This window comes from Aristolochia californica, unplaced genomic scaffold (genome assembly GCF_029961685.1).
Source record: "Aristolochia californica isolate CCGP_79_NKW_82.1479 unplaced genomic scaffold, dmAriCali1.0.hap1 SCAF_16, whole genome shotgun sequence".
Lineage (NCBI taxonomy): Eukaryota > Viridiplantae > Streptophyta > Magnoliopsida > Piperales > Aristolochiaceae > Aristolochia > Aristolochia californica.
In genome coordinates, this window is record NW_027181837.1 from 2,003,086 (window position 1) to 2,027,931 (window position 24,846).

Sequence of the window (24,846 nt, forward strand, 5' to 3'; positions counted from 1 at the left end):
AATGTAAAATAAAATATATTAAAGGGGGTTAGTCCACAATGAACTTGAAATGAAGTGAAGAATCAATTCAATTCATCTTAAATAAATTAAGGGGGGGTTAGTGCCCCAAATGGATTATTGAAGATCAAGTTCATGTCCAACATGAAGATCATGTCAGTCATGTACATGAAGATCATCTTCGCATTTAGTGTTAGTGTTGACGCATGAAGATCATGTCAGTCATGTACATGAAGATCATCTTCGCATTTAGTGTTAGTGTTGACGCCTTCATGTACAGGAAAACAGTTTCCAGTGAATAGTGCCCACTCATTAGAAAAACATAAAAAACAAGAGAATCCCTAAACCTATACAGTACACTTATAATTACAACATAATCCTCGAACCCCAAATTAGGTAAAACAATCATTATAATTACACGAATAACTTATTTGATGTATAATTAAAATATATTAATATATTTATTAATTGAATTAGATGTGTTATTGTATATTAATATGGTAATTACGTGAGCCAATGAAATACGCACATGATTAATTACAAGTAATAAATAATACCGTTATAAATAACAAAAACGAAAGTAATATGTTTAGCTATTAATTTATTAATAACATATGATATACTATAACCTAAAAATGAATGATTTAAGAGGAAAAATTGATCTAATCATAACTTTAATACACTATATATTTGTACGTAATATTACCACTATTAAATCACTAATATAATACAATAAATAAAAAATACATATAACTTCTGGTCTTGATCCTGGGTTAAAAAGCCCTAGTTTTAACATAGAAACGGATGAACTGCTAAAAATTTAAAACTAGAGAAGAGCCAAGTAGAAAGCCAACCAGTCTTAGACTTGAAAAAATACCTCTCAATTCTCATTGTTGTCAAATGTAGATGGCAATATGCACAAGCTATAAAAGCCAATAATCTACAAACAGGTTTTTCGTTGACACTACTGATACACTTTACAGTAAATTGATACAAAATGGGAAACAAAGAATGATCACCATACTTCCACCATGCCAATACGAAACAACAACTTCAAAAAATTTTGTTCCCCAAAAGCCAAATTTCTTAAGCACATTTAAGAAGCAAAGTTCATTTCATGTACCCCAACCAGATTCTGAACGCCAGCTCAAAATTTCTCCCTCTCCCACATTCAACGTGATAAACAAAGAACAACTGATCACAAGCATGAGCTAGTCCCACTTGAAGCATTCTTAATTCTCAACCTCAGTATCCAGCTTCAGGGACCCATCTTTCATGAGGTTAATGCTTAGGCTTTTGAACCTCTCTCTTGAATAATGACGAGATGCTTTTCTCCAATCGGTCCCAGCTTTCATCATAGCAACAAACTCCTCGTAACTTATGCGGCCATCCTAAGAGTATTCATAAAAGATCAATAATAAGTTTTACAATGTCATAATTCAAAAACATTATTAAATACAAACCATTTGTCCCAAAGTTAATAGTGTACTTAAAACTCATTACTACAATTCACGATAACAAAATTTAAACCAATCGAGCCACTCTTCATAAAATATCAAAGGACAAAGGGGGTGAATTTCAATAATGGATTAAAATGCACCAATATTAATCTTTTTTACTCACAATTGTTGTCTAGCTTGTTTTGTAATTTTTGAATCTGGCCATAAATTTACTATGACCTCCTTAGTGCCCCTAGATGAAAGTTTATATTCTAGGAAAAACTAGAAATATTTTTCTTATGATACATATTCCCAAAAAAAACTTTAAATAAAATCCTATTACTTTTAGTGACTTATTAGAAAATAACAAAAAATATTTTAAATTTTTCTTTGGAAAGTTAAATGGACCTTTTATTGCATCTTCTAGGGAAATAAATAAAAATTAATAATCAATCTAATATATTATTATACTTATCAATAAATTTTTAATCAAATAAAATGTCAAACACAAAATTGAAATGAAAATTGCTTCATGCTAAAAGTATTACATCATTAATATTTATTAAAAAAAAATTTATACAGTTTTCTACCCCATCTTGGTAGGAAAATCTTAGTTAGAAAGTTATATGATTTTTAATAAGAATTTTTAATTAGAAAAATATTTAAAAACAACATGAGACACTAATAGTTCATAGAAACTTATTTCTATAAAATGTATTTTTAATTTTTTTCAAAAGTACGAGGAAGGAGAGTTTAAGGAATTTTTTCCCCTAATTTATCCCTTGGTTCTGGTTTTCCGTCGAGACAACGAGGAGGGAAGGGGATTACGGCGCCGGGGAAGACCTGTCGTCGAGGATGACGACTGCGACGGAGGCGGCGGCGACGGAAGCGGCGGTGACGGAAATGCGGCGACGAAAACAGAGGCGATGATGAGGAGAGGAAGAAATAGAACGGACGGCCACAGAGGCGGCCGACGAACAGCTGTCAACAGTGGTAGAGGCGGCGACAACAGCCGACGGGAGGGGCTCAGCGGTGACGAGGGGAGGAAAATTTTTTCCCCCCGTCGCTCTCGCTCACGCTCCCCCGCTCCCGACCCGATACCGATCCCAACTCACCTCGAGCCGGTTTGCGAGCCGACAAATCGAACATGGCTTCGGTCGAGCTCGGCTCGTTAAGGTAAACGAGCCGATGTCAGAGCTCGAGCTCGATAGATAACGAATCGAACCGAGCAGGCACCGAGCTGAACTCGAGCCACTCGCGAGCCAGCTCGGTTCGAAGCCACCCCTATCCGTCGTCGTCGCCTTTGCCTGTTGGCCTATTGTCGTAATAATTTATATTTTTTATTTAAAAAATATTTTTAAAAAATTTTTTAATATATTTATTTTATAATTACTATATTAAATTAGTGATTTAATAGACATAATTAAAATATTTTAAAAATAAATATTTGATAAATTGTTTTGGTTTAATTATCCCATTTCTATAATTAATTAAACCAATGGTTTTAAATTTTGTAACAATATATTATTAATTAATAATACATAAAAATATATTATGTTATTGATAAATATATATTTATTTATTATATTAATTTTTTTATAATTGTATTAAATTAGTGGTTTTTAATGTTAAAACATATCTTATGTTATTAAAAAATAATTTATTTATTTATTATATTCACTTATGTTATTTTTTATTTTTATTTTTTATTTTTAATAATTTATTCTAGTCGCACGTACTTAGAGGGAGTCCACAGTACAATCTGCAAGAGCATCATATTATCGAGATGTTTTAGCAATTCAGATGTGACAAAATTATTGACTATTATGTTTTAATGACACTAAATATTTTTTTTGTTATACTTGTGTATGAATAGATATAATTTTTTATATTAAAAAGGTGATTGAGTTATATTTGTATAATTTTTATTTTTATTATTTCGATATTTGTATAGTACGCTTTGTACTACGATATTTGTATAATTATTTCATATGTAGATATTAAAATATTAAAATTTTATTACAAATTTAATAATATTAAAGTAAGCATTTGTTTAATTATTATATTTAATATATTTTATTTATTAACTAATATTAATTTAAATTTATGATAGTCAGATATATCAAAATATTTTATTTAATAAATAATCTATATGCACTTTACACCACACTTTCCATTGCGCACAATAACACAAACAAGTACTTTACATTCCCTCTCACTTTCACGAGGGAAAGTACTTTTCATTGTATTCCACTTTCCCTCCGCACTTACATTGTGCACTAACCCCCCTACATTTAAAACTTTTCATATAATACATGTCAAATAAATTGTACCCTTCTTGAAGGTATATTGTTTTGAGTACCAAACTACTTGAGTAATAGCCAATATCACTGGAAAGTTGGCACAATGATGGTTAAAATTCAAAAAGAAAGGGTTGTAGAAGAATGAGCTTTTAAAAGCCCTTGCTCCCAAACTTAAACCCAACTGAAATGGAAAATCCAAAGACTTAAACATCTAGTCTTTAAAACCTGTTAACTACAACACCAAAAGAGCAAGTCTCACACCCAATTTAGAATACTTGTAAGAAACTTCAACGACTTGCCTACTTTGGAGTTGCCATCGGGTGCTCCAAAGAAGAATTCTCATATTACACACCAAACTAATCTTATTTCCATGTTCACCACAAGTGAATCATGTCCTTGAATCTCATGTCATGAAATGCAACAAACATGATCTCCCCCATAAAGAGCAATAATCAAATAGCATCTCAAAAAACATACGATTATAGTAGTATTACAGCAGGAAAAGAAAATACAATGCATGATAGAGTTTAAGGACACTTGGTATAAATGAAACACAAAATGGACAATGTGAAATGCCATAGGCTCAAGAAGGGGAATGACATTTGATGGTAGACATTGCCACTACATGCAGCAAAGCCCCTAGAATGAACTTAGAAGCAAAATGATTTAGGGGGGGGGGGGGGGGGGGGGGGGGGGGGGTTAGTCAACAACTGTATTTCACTTTCCCCCGTCACTTACGGTGCACACTAATGTGTTTCGGCCCACTTTCCCTAGCGTAAGTGCCCATAGGTTAGATTAAAACAGGATTAAAATTCTTGGTCTCGTGCTCGATTCCGATTTTAGACTTGAGGCTGAACTCGAGTTCGAAGTATTCAGATCAAACCCAAATCAAACATATGCAGGTTTGAGCTCCGCTCGACTCGATGCCACCCTTACTTTTTGTATGATTGATTTTAGAAACATAGTTTTATATGACTTTGGTGTCAGAATTATACATAGAAGAGATTCAATTACAGTTTCGGAGAAGAATCTTTAAAATTACCAACTCTTAAACAGTATTAAAGCAAATGTATATCTTTCCTGTTCTCTTAATTTTCCAATTTTATTCTCCTTTGCCATTCAACGATTTTCACACCAAAATTTGCCATTTTCCAACTCGATCTGGTGTGAACTTGAAATTCAACATATTTTTTTTGCTGTTCAAAGAAAAATATAAATAACAAGATAGGTTAGGTTTAAACAAGATTTATGGGGACGGGGTAGGGAAGGTGATGAGTCAAAGTCACATTTGGCATTTCGGGTTCAAGTGTTGGGTTCGTTTTGGTCTTTGGGAAACCCAACCCGTGTCCACCCTAATCAAAGCTACCATGGGAGCAATCAGATAAGTTCGAAGAAAAATATAAATAACAAGAAGAAAGTGTGGAACACAGACAAACCAAAGAGAAAGAGAGATTTTCTCATACATCACTCATTGAGAAAGAAATTTCAAACAGAGCATAAAAATTACACATCAACAAGTGGTAGTGAAGGGGTACTCGGAATTACACTAGCAATATCTGCCTTGTTTTCTAGTCAGATATGCACATCAACAAGCTATTCTGCTCTGCTTTATAATATTGAACTACAATTTGTATAAATCATAACATATCAACATAAAACTGATGCAGGTTAGAAGTTAATATCAGTTCTCCTTCTCATCAAAATCAGTGTCAAGAATCCATGAATTGCTCCATTATGGATGCTTATCGAGTCTGAATTTAATCCAACATACAGGAGGGGGAAAGATAGATATCAGTGATCTCAATTCAGAAAGTATAGAAATAGACATTGAGAAAGTTAATTCGCAAAAAGCTTCATTTACTAACATAGATAGGAACGTCATAATAAAGGAAAAACGAAGACAAGCAAGTGATGAAACAAGCTCGTGAATCTTTATTATAGAATCATCATCCCCAAACTGGGAAGACGAGCAAAATATATAATCAATGTGAAGCTTAAATCTGGAAATTGTTTTTTTGGGATGACGACAATTCACAACCCAAACAAGATTGTGGCTTACTCGGCCATTCCCTCTTTGCCTTCTCTGATCTGAAAGCTAGGAATTCGGAAAGAAAGGAGTTGTCGAATCATCAAAACAGAGGAGAGTTTTTTATAAGATCAGTTGCCCAGAAAACTATCGTAACCAGCTATCGAGTAGTTAAGTCGAATCATCAAAAGAGACTAGTATGTTGAAAATCAACACCAGTGGGCCCAACCTGTGTGGGCCCACCTTCTGTTTTAAGTTAAAGACGCACAGTGCGTCGGGTGCGACATATAGAAAGAACAAAAAAGGGGGGGGGGGGGGGGGGGGGGGGGGGGGGGGAGATACAGAAAGGGGGAAACAGCGGCGACGCGTTGGGGAAGAAATTGAAAAGGGAAATCCGGGGAGAAAGGAGAGTGAGCTCGGGAGTGTGTTTTTTTTTTTTGTTGACGGAAGAGAGAGAGAGTTGGGGTGGTTCTCGTTGTAGCCGGAAGAGGGAGAGTTGGAGTGACTCTCGCCATTGACGGAAGAGGAGTCTGGGAGGCTCTTGTTGTTGGTGCCAGAGCCGGAGCTCGGGACTCGGGATTGTTGTCGGAAGAGGTCAGGGTTGGAAGCCAACACTGTCATTGCTGGACAGAGAGCGTGAGAAGCGACGTAGCTGCTGAATAGTGTCACTGTACGAAGAAAGGAGGTTCAGTTTTCTCTCAAGTTTGATTTCTATTTAATACTGTATTTGTAGACCCTATTTGTATATTTATGTTTTGTGGATGTGTGTTCTGCTATGAGAATGTGTATGTGTCCATTATGATTTGTACTCAGTACGTGGATTGAATAAATTAGTAGATTTGTGGGTGTGGTTGTGAAATTAATTCAACAATTGGTATCAGAGCGGGACGGTCAGGGACCGTTGTTTGTTTTGGTGAAGTTATCCTGAGTTGTTAGCAATAAGTTTTTAGCTAAACAAATGGGAGAAGTGTTGTTGAAGGGTAAGGCTGAACGGATTGACTACAAAAATGATTGGATCGTAGATTCGGGATGCTCAAATCATATGACGGGTAATAAACAGAAGTTGCAAAACATGTATGAGTACAAGGGAAACCGTGTGGTGGTGACAGCCAACGACTCAAGGTTACCGATAGCTCACATCGGTAAGACTATATTTACACCACGATATAATCCCAACCAGATGTCACTTCAAGATGTTTATCATGTCCCAGGAATGAAGAAAAACTTGTTATCTGTGGCTCAGTTGACATCATCAAGCAACTATGTTTTGTTTGGTCCTCGAGATGTGAAGGTGTATCGTGATCTCAAAATTTCAGAAACACTGACAATGGAGGGGCGACGGTTGGAGTCAATCTACGTAATGTCAGCAGAGTCTGCATATGTAGATAAGACAAGAAAAAATGAGACAGGAGATCTATGGCACATGCGGTTAGGTCATGTCAGCTACTCGAAGCTCAATGTGATGGTGAAAAAGTTGATGCTTAAGGGGCTTCCTCAAGTAAATGTTCAAACAGACACGGTCTGTGCCGGATGCCAATATGGTAAACAATACCGATTACCGTACGAGGAGTCAAAGTTTAAAGCAAATGAACCGCTAGAGTTAGTCCACTCTGATGTATTCGGGCCGGTTAAGCAACCATCAATTAGTCGTATGCGGTACATGGTGACATTCATTGATGACTTCTCAAGGTACGTGTGGGTCTTCTTCATGAAAGAAAAATCTGACGCATTCTCAAAGTTTAAAGAGTTCAGAGAGTCAGCAGAGGGAGAAGTAGGAAAGAAGATTCAGTGCTTGCGCACAGACAATGGGGGCGAATACAGCTCAAACAATTTCTCCCAATATTTAAGGGAATGTCGCATACGTCATCAGTACACGTGTGCCAACACGCCACAACAGAATGGTGTAGCAGAGAGAAAGAATCGTCATCTTGCAGAGGTGTGTCGGAGCATGTTACATGGGAAAAATGTACCTGGAAGGTTTTGGGCTGAAGCAATGAGGACTGCAGCCTTTGTGATCAACAAAATTCCTCAACCAAGGTTAGGATTTGCTACACCTATGAGAAATTGTGGAACATGAAGCCTACAGTTAGTTACTTTCGAGTGTTTGGCTGTGTATGTTATGTATTTGTTTCTGATCATCTACGGAGCAAATTTGACAAGAAAGCTATTAGATGTATCTTTGTGGGGTATGATAGCCAGAGAAAAGGGTGGAGATGTTGTGACCCAATGAGTGGAAAATGTTACACTTCACGAGATGTGGTATTCGATGAAGCATCTTCGTAGTGGTCCTCAGAGAAAGAAGTCTTGTCAGATTCAAGAGAATTTGGAGACGAGCTACAACAAAAGATGGGGGAGCATACTGCCCAACTCCCATCAAGTTCAGGTGAATCAGGAGATCAAAATGATGATGATGTTGAGCAAGGAGGGACTCAGAGCCCTTGGCAAACTGGCGTGTATCAACAACCACATGTAGAAGGTGAACCCAGTGAAATGGAGGAATCAATCCCACAATTTCAACTCCGAAGGTCAACAAGAACACGAAGGTCAAATCCCAAATACGTTAATGCATCCGTCGCCAAGGACGAAAGTTTGATAGAACCTGAGACCTTTGAAGAAGCATCGCTGAGCTCTGAGTGGAGGACAACTATGAAAGAAGAGGTTGATGCACTTGAGCAAAATCAGACTTGGGATCTAGTGCCAAAGCCAACCAATGTGAAACCCATATCGTGCAAGTGGGTCTACAAGATCAAACGTCGTTCAGATGGGTCAATTGAGAGGTACAAGGCACGATTGGTAGCTCGTGGTTTCTCTCAACAGTACGGACTAGACTATGATGAAACGTTTAGTCCAGTGGCAAAATTTACAACCGTACGAGTCCTACTTGCACTGGCAGCCAACAAAGACTGGAACTTGTGGCAGATGGATGTGAAGAATGCTTTTCTTCATGGAGAGTTGGATCGGGAGATATACATGATTCAACCGATGGGTTTCCAGAACCAAGAACATCCTAAACATGTTTGCAAGTTGCGGAAAGCACTCTACGGATTGAAACAAGCACCCAGGGCGTGGTATGGTAAGATTGCTGAATTTTTAACGCGAAGTGGTTATTTTGTTACACCTGCAGACTCCAGCTTGTTTATCAAAGCCAATGAAGGAAAACTAGCCATTGTGCTAGTGTATGTGGATGATTTGATCTTAACTGGTGATAATGAGGCAGAACTTCTTCAGACGAAGAAGAATCTATCAGTTCGTTTCCAGATGAAAGAACTTGGCCTGCTCAAGCACTTTCTTGGTTTAAAGGTTTATCGCACACAAGAAAGAATATTTCTTTGTCAACAGAAATATGCCAAAGATTTGTTGAAGAAGTTTGGAATGCTTGAATGCAAGTTGACTTCTACGCCGATGGAGCCAAATGCCAAAATGTGTGCACATGAAGGAAAAAATTTGGAAGATGCGACAATGTATCGACAATTGGTAGGTAGTCTGATCTACTTAACCTTGACTCGACCAGACATATCTTATGCAGTTGGCGTGATGAGTCGGTACATGCAAGATCCAAAGAAGCCTCATTTGGAAGCAGTTCGTAAAATTCTGAGATATGTGAAGAGTACAATTGACTATGGTCTTGTGTACAAGAAAGGTGAAGACTGCAAGTTGGTTGGCTACTATGATGCTGATTATGCAGGAGATCATGACACCAGGAGGTCCACAACTGGGTATGTGTTTAAGCTTGGCTCTGGAACAATTTCTTGGTGTAGTAAGAGACAGCCGACGGTATCATTGTCAACCACTGAAGCTGAGTATCGAGCAGCAGCACTGGCAGCTCAAGAGAGTACATGGTTGATACAACTGATGAATAATCTACATCAACCAGTAGAGTATGCAGTTCCGTTGTATTGTGACAATCAGTCGGCAATTCGTTTGGCAGAGAATCCAGTCTTTCATGCTAGAACTAAACATATTGAAGTGCACTATCATTTTATCAGAGAAAAGGTTATGCAAGAAGAAATTGAGATGAGACCGATTAAGACGGATGATCAAGTTGCGGATTTGTTCACAAAGAGTTTGAGCACAGGAAAGTTCAAAATGTTTCGCTATCAGCTCGGCACAGTCCAACTAGCGATAGCTGGTGTTGAGGGGGAGTGTTGAAAATCAACACCAGTGGGCCCAACCCGTGTGGGCCCACCTTCTGTTTTAAGTTAAAGACGCACAGTGCGTCGGGTGCGACATATAGAAAGAAAAAAAAGGGAGGGGGGGAGATACAGAAAGGGGGAAACAGCGGCGACGCGTTAGGGAAGAAATTGAAAAGGGAAATCCGGGGAGAAAGGAGAGTGAGCTCGGGAGTGTGTTTTTTTTTTGTTGACGGAAGAGAGAGAGAGTTGGGGTGGTTCTCGTTGTAGCCGGAAGAGGGAGAGTTGGAGTGACTCTCGCCATTGACGGAAGAGGAGTCTGGGAGGCTCTTGTTGTTGGTGCTGGAGCCGGAGCTCGGGACTCGGGATTGTTGTCGGAAGAGGTCAGGGTTGGAAGCCAACGCTGTCATTGCTGGACAGTGAGCGTGAGAAGCGACGTAGCTGCTGAATAGTGTCAGCGAAGAAAGGAGGTTCAGTTTTCTCTCAAGTTTGATTTCTGTTTAATACTGTATCTGTAGACCCTATTTGTGTATTTATGTTTTGTGGATGTGTGTTCTGCTATGAAAATGTGTATGTGTCCATTATGATTTGTACTCAGTACGTGAATTGAATAAATTAGTAGATTTGTGGGTGTGGTTGTGAAATTAATTCAACATAGTATGTTTCATAAGATCGGTTACCCAGAAAACTATCGTAATCAGCTATCGAGTAGTTAAGGTCTCACATATTAATATAAATGAGGAAATTTAAAACTCGTAGAATCTGTTACAGCGTCATTTGCAAGGTGGCGGATACACGTAAGAAGTTTATGTAGAATCAACAATCTTTTTACATAAAAAATAACAAACAAGAATTTGATTCGTCTAAGCAACTAATAACTTTGAATTTGGATCATGGGAGTCGGAGGGAGGATCTGCAGAGAGGACATGTAGTCGCTCTGCTCAACCATGGAAGGAGGCAATCAGTGTGGAAAAGATGAGAGCATGGAGACTCCGTCACCGCTTTCGTCGATCCTCCAAACTCTTCGAAACAAACCGCGCAGGTCTCTCCGACAGCTATCTCGCTGAGCTCCTTCAACTTCATGTTCTGGCCGACAGAAGGCTCTTCTAATGGCGGCATTGACTCAGGGTCTGCGGGAAGCAGTGGCGGAAAGTCGATTTCGATCCTCTCACGCACGTCAACCGTGACATCCAACCTCGTACACCCATACCTCAACGCGATCTGCGCCCAATCAGCTCCAAGAATATGGAGATGTGAAAGGAGTTGGGCGTAGGCCTCGGAGCTGAAGGAGAAGTGGTGCAGTATTCTGGAGGCCACATTCTGCCAGCGACTCCGATCGAACAATAAGGGAAGCGGCAGACGAAAGCTCATAGCCGGTGTAAGGAAAGTAACTTGTTCAACAGGGGCTCCCTCCGGCATATAGAAGAACTTGCGTCGATGGCAGATTGAGATGACCGCCGTGGGAGCGTGGACTGGGGCTCGGCAAGAAGGGTTAAAAGTGATTGCAAAAGAGACAGGTTGTTCTGGGGGAAGTACGGGAGTATTATTAAGGGGAGAAGCAGCTCCACGGAAAGTCGAGGGGGGATTAGCCATGAATGCCAGTGTGAAGAAGAGGAACGAGCAGTGGAGTGGAAGAAGAGGGACGAGTAGTGGAGTGGAGTGAGACTGGGGAAGCGTATTTATAGGCGAAGACGATTTTCCACCACGGAGTGAGTTTCCTAATTGAGACGAGGCATATGAGTCGGTTTTTAATTGAAATTGCTATCCTGCGACTTTCCCAAAATGGAAATGAGTCCTTCCGCGAAGTTGGTTAGTGTGTCGGTTAACCGAATTGGATAAGCGGAAGAGATTCAGGATACACCGGAAGAGTTTCAAAAGAGGGAAGCCGGCCTGGTGGAAATGCCGGAGTAGTGATGAATGGAACAGGAGGAGTTCCATTGAAACTCGCCCGGTGATTAGACATGAATTGTAGTGAAGAAGAGGAAGGAGCAAAGAGTAGAGCAGTGCAATGGAGTGGAGTGAGCCAGAAGCAGAAGCAGAAGCAGAATGTGGAAGGGTTTTAATTTTGTAGGCGTAATCAGTTTTCCTAAACGAGAGTCAGCTTTCAATTTCACAATTGCTATTCTACGACTTTCCCAAAAAACAAACATGAAACTTCTGGCTTTTTTGAATTAACATTCTTGCCCTTCTCCTCTTTGTGATTGAGAAGAGGGCTCCCCCTTCCCGTTTCCCTTGTCACGCAGGGAGAAGTTCCTGATGTCAGTTCTCATGGATGAAGGTCTACTACTGACCTCCTTTTCTCTTCTCCCGAGAGCGCAGATGTTGAGAACCGTGAACCGAGAGCAGGCACAGTAGTTACTTTTTTTACCTGTTTTGTTTAAGGTTTAAAAGATAGACAACAGATAGACAAAAGGGGAGGATGGGGAAGGCAATAGGAAAGCATCGTTTGGATAAATTCTATCACTCGGCAAAGGAGCAAGTTTATCGCTCTCGAGCGGCATTCAAGCTCCTCCAACTTGATGCCAAGTTCCAGTTCCTCCCTCCCTCCCGCTCTGTGCTAGACCTATGTGCAGCCCCCGGAAGTTGAATGCAAGTCGTCGTAAGTCATGTTCCTGTTGGCAGCTTTGTTCTTGGAGTTGATCTTGTTCCCATTCGCCCCTTTCCTGGTGCGCTCTCTTTGACAGAAGGGCTGTCGTGCTTTCGATGTTGTCCTCCATGATGATGGGCCTCCGAGGCCACAGGCCAGTCTGCTCTTGTAATTGATTCTGTTAAGCTTGCTGTCGATTTCTTGCTCCCTAAGGGTACATTCCTTACAAAGGTAGCTTTCCGTTCAGTTTTTGAGTTATATGCTCTGCAAGGAAAATTTTATTTTTTCTTCCCTAAAGTTGGACTTCTCTAATTCTGTATTTCATAAATTCAACAGCTTGATAGCTTTGAATTGCATGTTTTCAATTTTTTTTCTTTGATCTATGGTGTAATTTCTCTATTTGATATGTGTTGTTAGGTTTTTAGGTCGCAGGACTACAGTGCCATTCTCTATTGTCTCAAGCAGGTATCACTTTTTTTTTTTTTTTAATTGTTCAGATTGAAATGTTTTTAGGCAGCTCCCTTGCGCAATTGTACCCAAAAGTTTTCCCTGATTGCTTGTTATTCCCACTCTAGCTTACATGATGGGAAACTGCTTCTTCTGGGGAGTTGCAACAGATGGAGCCTTAATTCTTTGTGGATGCTCTATGTTTCTAGAAAGCTTAACTGGCTTGACTTAAAATTTTAAACGCAGTTATTTGAGAGAGTTGAGGTCACAAAACCTGTTGCTAGTCGATCAACATCGGCTGAAATCTTTGTTGTCGGTCTAAAATAATAGACTCCTGCCACTATAGACCCTCGTCTGCTTGATATGATTGATTTCAAAGAGCTATAGAACGACCCAAGGTAAGGCTTTACTATTTTAGAGATGTTAGATGTCCAGTGCACTTACTATGTTATTTAGTTATTTAAATATTTTCCCTTCCTGTTTTGATACTGTACCTTACTGATTGATTGCTTATTGCAGGTTTTGGATGTTCCGAGAGGGTCAAAGCAAAAGAGAAATCGTGAAGGGCTAGATCACATGTGTTGGTGTTGGTCCATTGGATAGCTTGATAACAGCTTCATCTATTAACCTAATAAAGATATCAGCAAGCATGGTTCTGTGTGCTGTTAACAATATTAAATTGCAGTTACGAGGATGGACATACAACTTTGAGGAAGGTGTGCCTGGCTTCAGATTTTGTGTGTCAGAGTCACCCTTGGATGTTAAGGGGTCTGTGACTTCTATCTCCTTCAACCATCCTGCTTGTTTACCTGTCGGAGATCATGCTTTAATAACAGAGGAGGTAATTTTACTTTCAATCTGCTTGCATTGGTCGGCTACGTTTTGTAGTTCCCTTATGTTCGTGGCAAGGTGTTGGGTTGAAAAGAAAAACCAAACAAGTGGGCTTGCAAACAAATTCTCAAATGTGGGTTCTACCTGATTCTGCTGCAGATTAAAACTCTTTGTGATGATCTGCGTGTTTTTGCGGAAGCAGGATTTCAAACATCTGCTGAAGTAAGTCGGTTATGCCATTTTTTTACTCATGCTTGATAATTGCCATTGGTGATAAGGAATTGTGGTAGTTTACAGTTGTATTATGTTGTCTTTCTGTGTAATTTGTCATTAATCATTTTTCTTTTTGGGAACATGTCTTCTATCTTTCACCTCTTCCTTTCTTCCAAATGATGTATCAGAAATTATTATTTTGTCAATAAACATAAATCAGATACGTTAAGGAGGCATTCTCAAAAACAAAAATCTGTTGGGGAGATCCAATTCAAAAAAAATATGTTAGGGAGAATATGATTTCGTTTTTTGTATCGTCATCTATTGTAAACTTGCTTGAGTCTTATCCCCACTTATGTGCTTGTTTTCTCTTGTCATTTCTGAAGATGGCAGATGCATATGAGATGTCTGTTGCTTGTTTAGTCGATACTCTATTGGCTTGTGAAGTTGTAAACAATTATTGTGAGCTGATAAAAAAACCCAATTGATGTTGCTTAGCATGAGAGAATTATTTTACCAGTTTGAGTCACAATGCTAAACACAACATTTTTTTTCTTTAAATTTCTCATGTAGGATGGCAATATGATGAGTCCTGATGAATTTGATGATTCCGACAAAGATGATGTAAATGATGAAGCAAATGCTCTCCTGTGCCAACGAGGAGCATCCTACCCAAGAGCAAATTATGGAGAAGTGGTTTAGTCACACTGTATTTGCTGAAGTGGCAGAATACACTTTTGGAAATAACAAGATGGAGGATGAAGAGGATGATTTGCCTGATGGGAAAGTCATGATAGCAAAAATACCAGAGGAAGCTGTAGCCCGTACTAAAGATCTGAACCTCTCAGATTCCCGGGTTTCAAATTCGAAGGATTTTGAGATAGTTCCTGCTATAGCTACAGACTCGAGTGATGGTTCATCATCTTCATCATCCAATGAATCAGAGCTGGATGATGATGCCAAAGCACTGATACTAGCTTATGCAAAGAAAATGCTCAGGAAAAAGCAGAGGGAGCAAATAGTTGATGACGCATACAGCAAATACATGTTAGATGATGAAGGGTTGCCAACGTGGTTTGTAGATGAGGAGACGAAGCACCAACTACCCATGAAACCTGTTACCAAGGAGGAGAAAGCTGACCGCTCCAAGGCTAAAATGATTGAATGCCTTTATGAGAAGGCAATGCCAAAGAAACCTGGAAAAGAGTTTGTGGTGGCCAAGAAATGGTTCCAATTGAGGGCAGGCAAAGGCAAGGTGCTTGTGGATTGGAGGATGAAGAAGGATTCCAGGGCGCACGGATCAGGTAAGCTAGGTAAAGGTAAGGGGAAAAATACAAAAAAAAAAAAAATCTGCCAAGGTGGGTTAAAAAGGAGGACCAGTGAATGAAAACAAATCAAGGAAGACTAAGACGGATGTTTAACATGCGAAAGTCTGTACTGATGTATGTTTCATGCGAAAGTCTTTACTCCTACAAGTAGGGCTCTCTACTACAGGTTTATTTTCTTGTACTAGAGTGATCAGGGGTTCCATTTTTTCTCTTTCTTTTTATAGAAAGATGAAATTTTCTTAGAGAGAAGTAAGGAGGAAGTTTAGAGAGTATTTTGGTGAACTAATCATAGAGAGAGTGTATTGAGTTAAACCATTGGTAGATGAGGAGAGACTATTTATTAAAAGCAAAAAGGTGGTATGTACCTTAGAATATGTACCTCTAGGTGAACCCAATCTTCTATTTTGACATCTTATTTGAATGGAATGGCTTAAAAAATGAATTTATACTCCTTTCCTTCTAAGCCCATCAAAGTCAAAGGAACTTCTGAGCATGGAGTAATGGAACGTGTGGAATTTGATTTTCAAATCTTCTTTTAATGTCTAGCCATCGTTTGTGAACTTGAATTTCAAAGTTATTTCTCTATAGGGTTGATTTGCAAGGGTTTAAACTTTTAAATCGTTATCTGAGTTTCAAATGATTTTTATATCAGGTTGTTTTGCATATATATATGAGTTGTACTCTTGGTAGGTACATATAATACTGGGTGTATTCATTTTGCGCTTCGTTATTGTATTTGCTATTGGATAAACTTCACATTAGGGGGGGGGGGGGGGAGTTGTACTCTTGGTAGGTACATATAATACTGGGTGTATTCATTTTGCGCTTCGTTATTGTATTTGCTATTGGATAAACTTCACATTAGGGGGGGGGGGGGGGGGTGAGTCCGCAATGAAGCATTACCTAGTTCATTAAATAACGTTGTTGGTGTAGATTGAATTACATGGAAAGTGAATCACGTCACTTCATTCTCTCAAGCAAAAATCATGGAATTTGGATTTAACCTGATTTTTCGAATCAACCACTTGACTCGCGCGTTGCTTCTTCCCCCCGAAAGGAAACCCCATCTTCTTCTTCTCTTCTACGCATCTCTCACGGCCTCAGTCTTCTTTCTCCCTCTCTCGTCTCCCTCTCTTTTCCCTCTCGACCTCCCTCTCTTCTCACTCTTGGCCTCCCTCTTCTTCTCGCTTTCGCTCTTCTCTTTCCTCCCCCCTATTTTATTTGATTTAACTTATTCCAGTTTCGATATTCTTCGATTTTCGACATTTAGGCATCGATTTCTTCGATTGGGCTTAGATTTTCCCATTCGACGGTGGTTTTTCCCAAATTTCAGAATGTGAGCCGAAATCCTAATTTTTTTCCAACTAATTTAGTGTTGTATTTTATTTAATTTTAATTTCTGTGTGTAATTTATCTTGATTGTGGCCTATTTGTGGGATTTAGGGTTAGGGTTTATGAGATTTAGGATTCAATTTCATCTTGATTGGGTTTAATTTCGGGATTAGAGTTGGGGTTTGAGAGTTTTAGGGTTTTAAGGTCTACGGTTTAGTCTTTAGGTTTGGAATTAGGGTTTATGGTTTATTTTTTTAAAAATAGGGTTCTTTATTTTTGGGTTGATAGTATTTTAAGGGCTTAGGGTTTAGCGTTTGGGGCTTTTAAGGTCTAGTGTTTATGGTTTGGGGCTTTAGGGGAAGATGATGAGCTTGGTGGGGGAGGTGATGAGGTCCAATTAGCAGGTGTAAATGAGGATGAAGATAACGATGATCTTGGGGATGAAGGCAACCTATCAACAACCATGCGGAAGCGCCATGCATTAGAATCCACTAGAGCTGCACAATTTCGAGATGCCATAACGACTAGCATATGGAGTGATTATTAATGGTTGTACTTTTTTGCTATTGAACATGTATGTTGTCGTTCGTATGTACTAAACTAGTAAGTTGATGATTTTAAACGCATGAACTCGTTGTTATATTCCAAGGCATAAACGTTTGCTTTTATGCTGTAAATTGAGGACTATTAGGAGTAACTCGGCTCATTTTGAAGCATGTTTTTTTTAACTTTAAATTATATATATATATATGTGTGTGTGTGTATGTGTGTGTGTGATTAAAAATTATTTAAACTATTCATTTTTATTTCATAAAAATATATTATAAATAACGTAAAAAATTCAGAGTATGTTATTAATAAAATAATTGTTTTTATTTATTCGTTAATTATATTCACTTTTTTGATTTTATACTTTTTTCACGTGTTTAAAATTTATTCTAGTCACACGTACTTAGTATATTAATTTATAATCAACTGTAATAATTAATTACTTTAATTATCCACTTGCTATAATTAATTAAACAAATATTTTTGTGTTTTGTGTTAATATCATATTAATTATTAATACGTAAAAATATATATTATGTTATCGATAAATTAATATATTTATTTATTTATTATATATATTTTTATTACTGTATTAAAATAGTGAGTTTTAATGTCAAAATATATCTTATGTTATTAAAAAATTATGTATTTATTTACTATATTCGTTTATGTTATTTTTAATTTTTTATTTGTTTTAAATAATTTATTCTAGTCACACGTAATGAGTATATTAATTTATAATAAACTGTAATCATTAATTGGTTTAATTATCCAATAATTAAACCATTACTTTTTCATTTTGTGTTAATATATTATTAATTAATAATATGTAAAATATATATTATGTTATTGAAAAATTAATATACTTATTTATTTATTATGTATTTATTTATTTTGTATTAAAATAGTGAGTTTTTTAATGTTAAACTATATCTTATGTTATTACAAAATAATTTATTTTTTTATTATATTCGCTTTTGTTATTTTTAAATTTTTTATTTATTTTAAATAATTTATTCTAGTCACAAGTAATTAGTATATTAATTTATAATAAACTGTAATCATTAATTGGTTTAATTATACAATTGCTATAAATAATTAAACCATTAGGTTTATTCTCGTCTTCGCACTCCCTTTGTCGTCTTCGTATCTCTTCCCGCTCTACCTCTCTTCGTCTCTTGGTCCTCTCACCCGTCTCTGCGCCTCGAGGTTCCCTCTTGCCTCCGGTGGTCTTTCTTCGTCTTGGAACAATCTCTTGGTTCTCAACCCTCTTTGCTATCCTTGTGTACCTTGTCTCTGGGCCCTCTCTCTCACCTCTCGCCAAGACGCCTCTCGCCCTCTGTTTCCCCCTCTCTCGCCTCTCTTGTCTCAAACTTCTTCCGATTTCCCCATTTAGGGTTCGATTGCCCTAACTTCTACCTATTTCCCCCATTGTCACTGCAAGCCAGCAGGAACCACGACGCAGGGAGAAAATTTCTCCTTGAGTCGTCCTCGAAATATAAAAAGATCTTGATAAAATCTCTGGGTTATTAACCCGCTCTGATACCATGTAAACTTTCTTTAAAATCTTTCTTTCTTATTCGAAAATAATTTCACACACTTACATCCATATTTGTATACTAAAATTATAATTATTTAATTATGGTCTATTGGATCTCCGAAGTTGTGTTACGGAGATCTGATAAACCAGAATTAAATAATTGTAATTTTAGTATATAAATATGGATGTAAGTGTGTGAAAAGGAATAAGAAAGAGAGAATTTACAAAAAGTTTACATGGTATCAGAGTGGGTTAATAACCCAGTTAACTTTCCAAATTTGTTAAATAACTTGAGTTAACAGGTTTTAAAGACTAGAGGTTTAAGTCTTTGGATTTTCCATTTCAATAGGGTTTAAGTTTGGGTTGGTGTCCTTCAACCGATGGTCAAACCTGTTTACCCACATTCAGGATTTATGGCTGCTGGAAAGGCTTTCGGGTGAGCTTACTAATGGAACTATGAAGAAAGAGGAAATGTGGTTAAATGATTTTATACAAAATCACGTCCATGAAGTAACTTCCAACTAACCACAAGCTATTTTGATGGAAATATGTAAAACATAGGAAGAAGTCCTCTGTAACATAACTTTGGAGATCCTATAGACATAAATTAAATAACAATAATTTTAGTATATAAATATGGATGTAAATGTATGAAATTATTTTGGAATAAGAAAGAAAGATTTTACATAAAGTTTACAGTTTTGACCCTATTCCTCAATCTCTTCAATCAACCAGTTTTCACTAAGATTTTATGTTGTCAATGGAATATAATAGATATTAAAGGCAATCTTTGTTCGTCTATACTTATAATTTTGTAATATCTAAGCTGTATAGAGAATTTCCTCTGTTTACTTCTCGGGAGGAAATGTTATTTTTTTTTTGTATGGAGATGGTATGGCATGGAAGAAACTGGAATTGGCATCACCCTCTTTGATCCTTCTAAACCACACCTTTTGTTTCTAGCAAACTCTTTCTTGTGAGATTGTGTTTTCTTTTGGCACGAGCCAGTGAATTTTCTAGCGCACTTGAGGAAAAAAGAAAACCATCAGTTAACTTTCCAAATTTGTTAAATAACTTGAGAAAATTAGAAAACCTCAAGCTAATTTTTGAAATTTGTTGGCAAGTTTCAAACTAAAGGAGCCTATTGGCTGTTTTTTTTCTATCATTCCCAATGAATAGTATGTATGTAATATCCAATAATTACATCTTTGAAAAGGATTATATCGAGCAATTTGAGCTCTCATAACAAGACCTAATTATGTTGAAGTCCCTATAACACAAACAAGTACTTTACACTGCATTTTCCATTGCGCACACTAACACAAACAAGTACTTTACATTCCCTCTCACTTTCCCCAGGGAAAGTACTTTTCATTGTATTCCACTTTCCCTCCGCACTTACATTGTGCACTAACCCCCCTACATTTAAAACTTTTCATACAATACATGTCAAATAAATTGTACCCTCCTTGAAGGTGTATTGTTTTGAGTACCAAACTACTTGAGTAATAGCCAATATAACTGGAAACTTGGCACAATGATGGTTAAAATTCGAAAAGAAAAGGTTGTAGAAGAATGAGCTTTTAAAAGCCATTGCTCCCAAACTTAAACCCTACTGAAATGGAAAATCCAAAGACTTAAACATCTAGTCTTTAAAACCTGTTAACTACAACACCTTCCCTAACCAAGAATCAAAAGAGCAAGTCTCACACCCAATTTAGAATACTTGTAAGAAACTTCAACAACATGCCTACTTTGGAGTTGCCATCAGGTGCTCCAAAGAAGAATTCTCATATTACACACCAAACTAATCTTATTTCCATGTTCACCACAAGTGAGTCATGTCCTTGAATCTCTTATCATGAAATGCAACAAACATGATCTCCCCCATAAAGAGCAATAATCAAATAGCATCTCAAAAAACATACAATTATAGTAGTATTACAACAGGAAAAGAAAATACAGTGTATGATAGAGTTTAAGGACATTTGGTATAAATGAAACACGAAATGGACAATGTGAAATGCCATAGGCTCAAGAAGGGGAATGACATTTGATGGTAGACATTGCCACTACATGCAGCAAATCCCCTAGAATGAACATAGAAGTAAAATGATTTAGGGGGCGTTAGTCAACATTGAAGTTGAAGTTGAAGTTAAAGTTAGCCTTCAAATTCAAGGCAATGATTTGATTCAACTTCAACTCTTCTTTTGGTGTTAGTGTAGACGAATTCAAGTGCACTGGAAAACAAATTCCAATGTTAGTGCCCCAAAATAAAAAATATGATATAAACAAGAGAATGAAAAACTTTTTATAATATACTTAAATAGAACATATACCTAAACAGATAATTAATCAAAATAAACATAGTTACTACACTTATAAGTGATTCAATGTGTAGTATTAAAATATATTAATATACTAAATAATAAAATACTATATTATATTAATTAATGTTTACAGTTGATAATAAATTAAAATAATAATTACGTGTGACAAGAATAATTTAGAAAAAATAAAAAAAATAAAAAATAACATAAGCGAATGTAATAAATAAATAAATTATTTTTTTAATAACATAAGATATATTTTTACATTAAAATCACTAATTTAATTATAGTAAAAAATAAATATATTATTTTATCAATAACATAATATATATTTTTACTTATTATTAATTACTAATATATTGCCAAAAATTAATAACAATTAGTTTAATTAATTATAGCAATGGGATAATTAAACCAAAATAATTGATCAAATGTTTACTTTAACAATTTTTTAATTACTACTATTAAATCACTAATTTAATACATTAATTACAAAATAAATATATTGAATAAATAAAAACAATTATTTTATTAATAACAAAAGATGGATTATTTTAAAAAATAAATATAATGAAGTTATAACGTTGGTTTAATTTTTCCTAACTTAGGAACAATTGAATCATAGCGTCATCTTCCTCGCGGCGTCAATAATGGCGGGAAACAATGGCGGGCTAGCAGGCAACGGCGACGAAGGCTCGGCGATGGCTACTTAACGACGGAGGTCGAGAGGGAGAAGATAGAGAGGGAAAAAAATTTGGGGGAGGAAAGCTGAGAAGGGAAAAGAAACCGAGAGGGAGAAGAGAGGAGAAGAAAAAATTTCGGGAGATGAATGCCTAGAGGGAGAACAGGGTGCAAATGGGGGTAAATATTTTGTTCGGGGCATGCAAAGACGTGTCCCGCGCGAGGCTTAGAGCGAAAGATTTGGAAAATCAGGTTGAAACACAATTCCACCATTTTAGCCTGAGTAGATGACCTATTGTTTTCAAATGAGCGCCAGCATCATTCACCACTAATGGCCTAATCGAATGAACTATGTAATGCACGTTAACTTCATTGTTAAGTAACGCCCCTTAGGGACTTTAACATAATTAAGTCTTGTAATGAGAGCTCAAATGCATCGATATAATCCTTTTCAAAGATGTAATTACTTGATATACATACATACTATTCATTGGGAGTGATAGAAAAAAAACCAGCCAATAGGCTCCTTTAGTTTGAAACTTGCCAACAAATTTCAAAAATTGGCTTGAGTTTTTCTAATTTTCTCAAGTTATTTAACAAATTTGGAAAGTTAACTAATGGTTTTCTTTTTTCCTCAAGTGTGCTAGAAAATTCTGAAAATTCACCGGCTCGTGCCAAAAGAAAACACAATCTCACAAGAAAGAGTTTGCTAGAAACAAAAGGTGAGGTTTAGAAGGATCAAAGAGGGTGATGCCAATTCTAGTTTCTTCCATGCCATACCATCTCCATACAAAAAAAAAAATAACATTTCCTCCCGAGAAGTAAACAGAGGAAATTCTCTATACAACCTAGATATTACAAAATTATAAGTATAGATGAACAAAGATTGCCTTTAATATCTATTATATTCCGTTGACAACATAAAATCTTAGTGAAAACTGGTTGATTGAAGAGATTGAGTAATGGGTCAAAACTGTAAACTTTATGTAAAATCTTTCTTTCTTATTCCAAAATAATTTCACACACTTACATCCATATTTATATACTAAAATTATTGTTATTTAATTCTTGTCTAGCGGATCTCCAAAGTTATGTTACAGAGGACTTCTTCCTCTGTTTTACATATTTCCATCAAATTAGCTTGTGCTTAGTTGGAAGTTACTTCATGGACGTGATTTTGTATAAAATCATTTAAGCACATTTCCTCTTTCTTCAGAATTCCATTAGTAAGCTTAGCCGAAAGCCTTTCCAGCAGCCATAAATCCTGAATGTGGTAAACGGGCTTGACCATCAGTTGAAGGACACCAACCCTGTTAGCAGAAGAAGGGGGAAGCGGCGGAGCTTCGCCCTCCCCCCCCCCCCCCCCCCCCCCCCATTACTCTTTCAATTTAAGCCTTTGGGTTTCCTTCCCAATTATCATATAAAATGGAATTTGATTGGTAAAAGTGTCGAGGCATTTTAAAATCTGAAAAGAAAGGATTGTAGAATAATGAGCTTTTAAAAGCCCTTGCTCCCAAACTTAAACCCTACTGAAATGGAAAATCCAAAGACTTAAACTTCTAGTCTTTAAAACCTGTTAACTCAAGTTATTTAACAAATTTGGAAAGTTAACTGGGTTATTAACCCGCTCTGATACCATGTAAACTTTTTGTAAAATCTTTCTTTCTTATTCCATTTCACACACTTACATCCATATTTATATACTAAAATTACAATTATTTAATTCTGGTCTATCAGATCTCCGTAACACAACTTCGAAGATTCGATAGACCAGAATTAAATAATTATAATTTTAGTATACAAATATGGATGTAAGTGTGTGAAATTATTTTCGAATAAGAAAGAAAGATTTTAAAGAAAGTTTACATGGTATTAGAGCGGGTTAATAACCCAGAGATTTGATCAAGATCTTTTTATATTTCGAGGATGACTCAAGGAGAAATTTTCTCCCTGCGACGTGGTTCCTGCTGGCTTGCAGTGACAATGGGGGAAATAGGTAGAAGCTAGGGCAATCGAACCCTAAATGGGGAAATCGGAAGAAGTTTGAGACAAGAGAGGCGGCGTGGTTCCTGCTGGCTTGCAGTGACAATGGGGGAAATAGGTAGAAGCTAGGGCAATCGAACCCTAAATGGGGAAATCGGAAGAAGTTTGAGACAAGAGAGGCGAGAGAAGGGGAAACAGAGGGCGAGAGGCGTCTTGGCGAGAGGTGAGAGAGGGCCTAGAGGCAAGGTACGCAAGGATAGCAAACAGGGCCGAGAACCAAGAGATTGTTCCAAGACGTAGAGAGACTACCGGAGGCAAGAGGGAACCTTGAGACGCGGAGACGGGAGAGAGGACCGAGAGACGAAGAGAGGAAGAGCGGGAAGAGATACGAAGACGACAAAGGGAGTGTGAAGACGAGAATAAACCTAATGGTTTAATTAATTATAGCAATTGTATAATTAAACCAATTAATGATTATAGTTTATTATAAATTAATATACTAATTACGAGTGACTAGAATAAATTATTTAAAATAATTAAAATTTTAAAAATAACAAAATAGAATATAATAAAAAAATAAATTATTTTATAATAACATAAGATATAGTTTAACATTAAAACTCACTCTTTTAATACAAAATAAAAAAAATTATAAATAAATAAGTATATTAATTTATCAATTACATAATATATATTTTACATATTATTAATTAATAATATATTAACACAAAATAAAAAAGTAATGGTTTAATTAATTGGATAATTAAACCAATTAATGATTATAGTTTATTATAAATTAATATACTCATTACGTGTGACTAGAATAAATTATTTAAAACAAATAAAAAATAAAAAATAACATAAATGAATATAATAAATAAATACATAATTTTTTAATAACATAAGATATATTTTTACATTAAAACTCACTATTTTAATACAGTAATAAATATATATAATAAATAAATATATATATTAATTTATCGATAACATAATATATATTTTTTCGTATTAATAATTAATAAGATATTAACACAAAATGCAAAACCATTTGTTTAATTAAATATAGCAATTGGATAATTAAAGTAATTAATTATTACAGTTGATTATAAATTAATATACTAATTACG

General features: G+C 36.4%; 1 protein-coding gene and 2 pseudogenes across 1 annotated transcript in view; 1 reads left to right on the plus strand and 2 right to left on the minus strand.

The window, feature by feature from the left end:
* LOC137953124 (uncharacterized) overlaps nucleotides 1-24,846 on the minus strand; it is a 102,728-nt gene that overhangs the window by 57,423 nt on the left and 20,459 nt on the right. The gene's annotated exons all lie outside the window — the stretch shown is intronic.
* The window catches only part of LOC137953125 (adoMet-dependent rRNA methyltransferase spb1-like), an 87,394-nt pseudogene that overhangs the window by 56,997 nt on the left and 5,551 nt on the right, over nucleotides 1-24,846 (minus strand).
* LOC137953457 (uncharacterized) lies at nucleotides 12,315-15,711 on the plus strand (annotated as a pseudogene).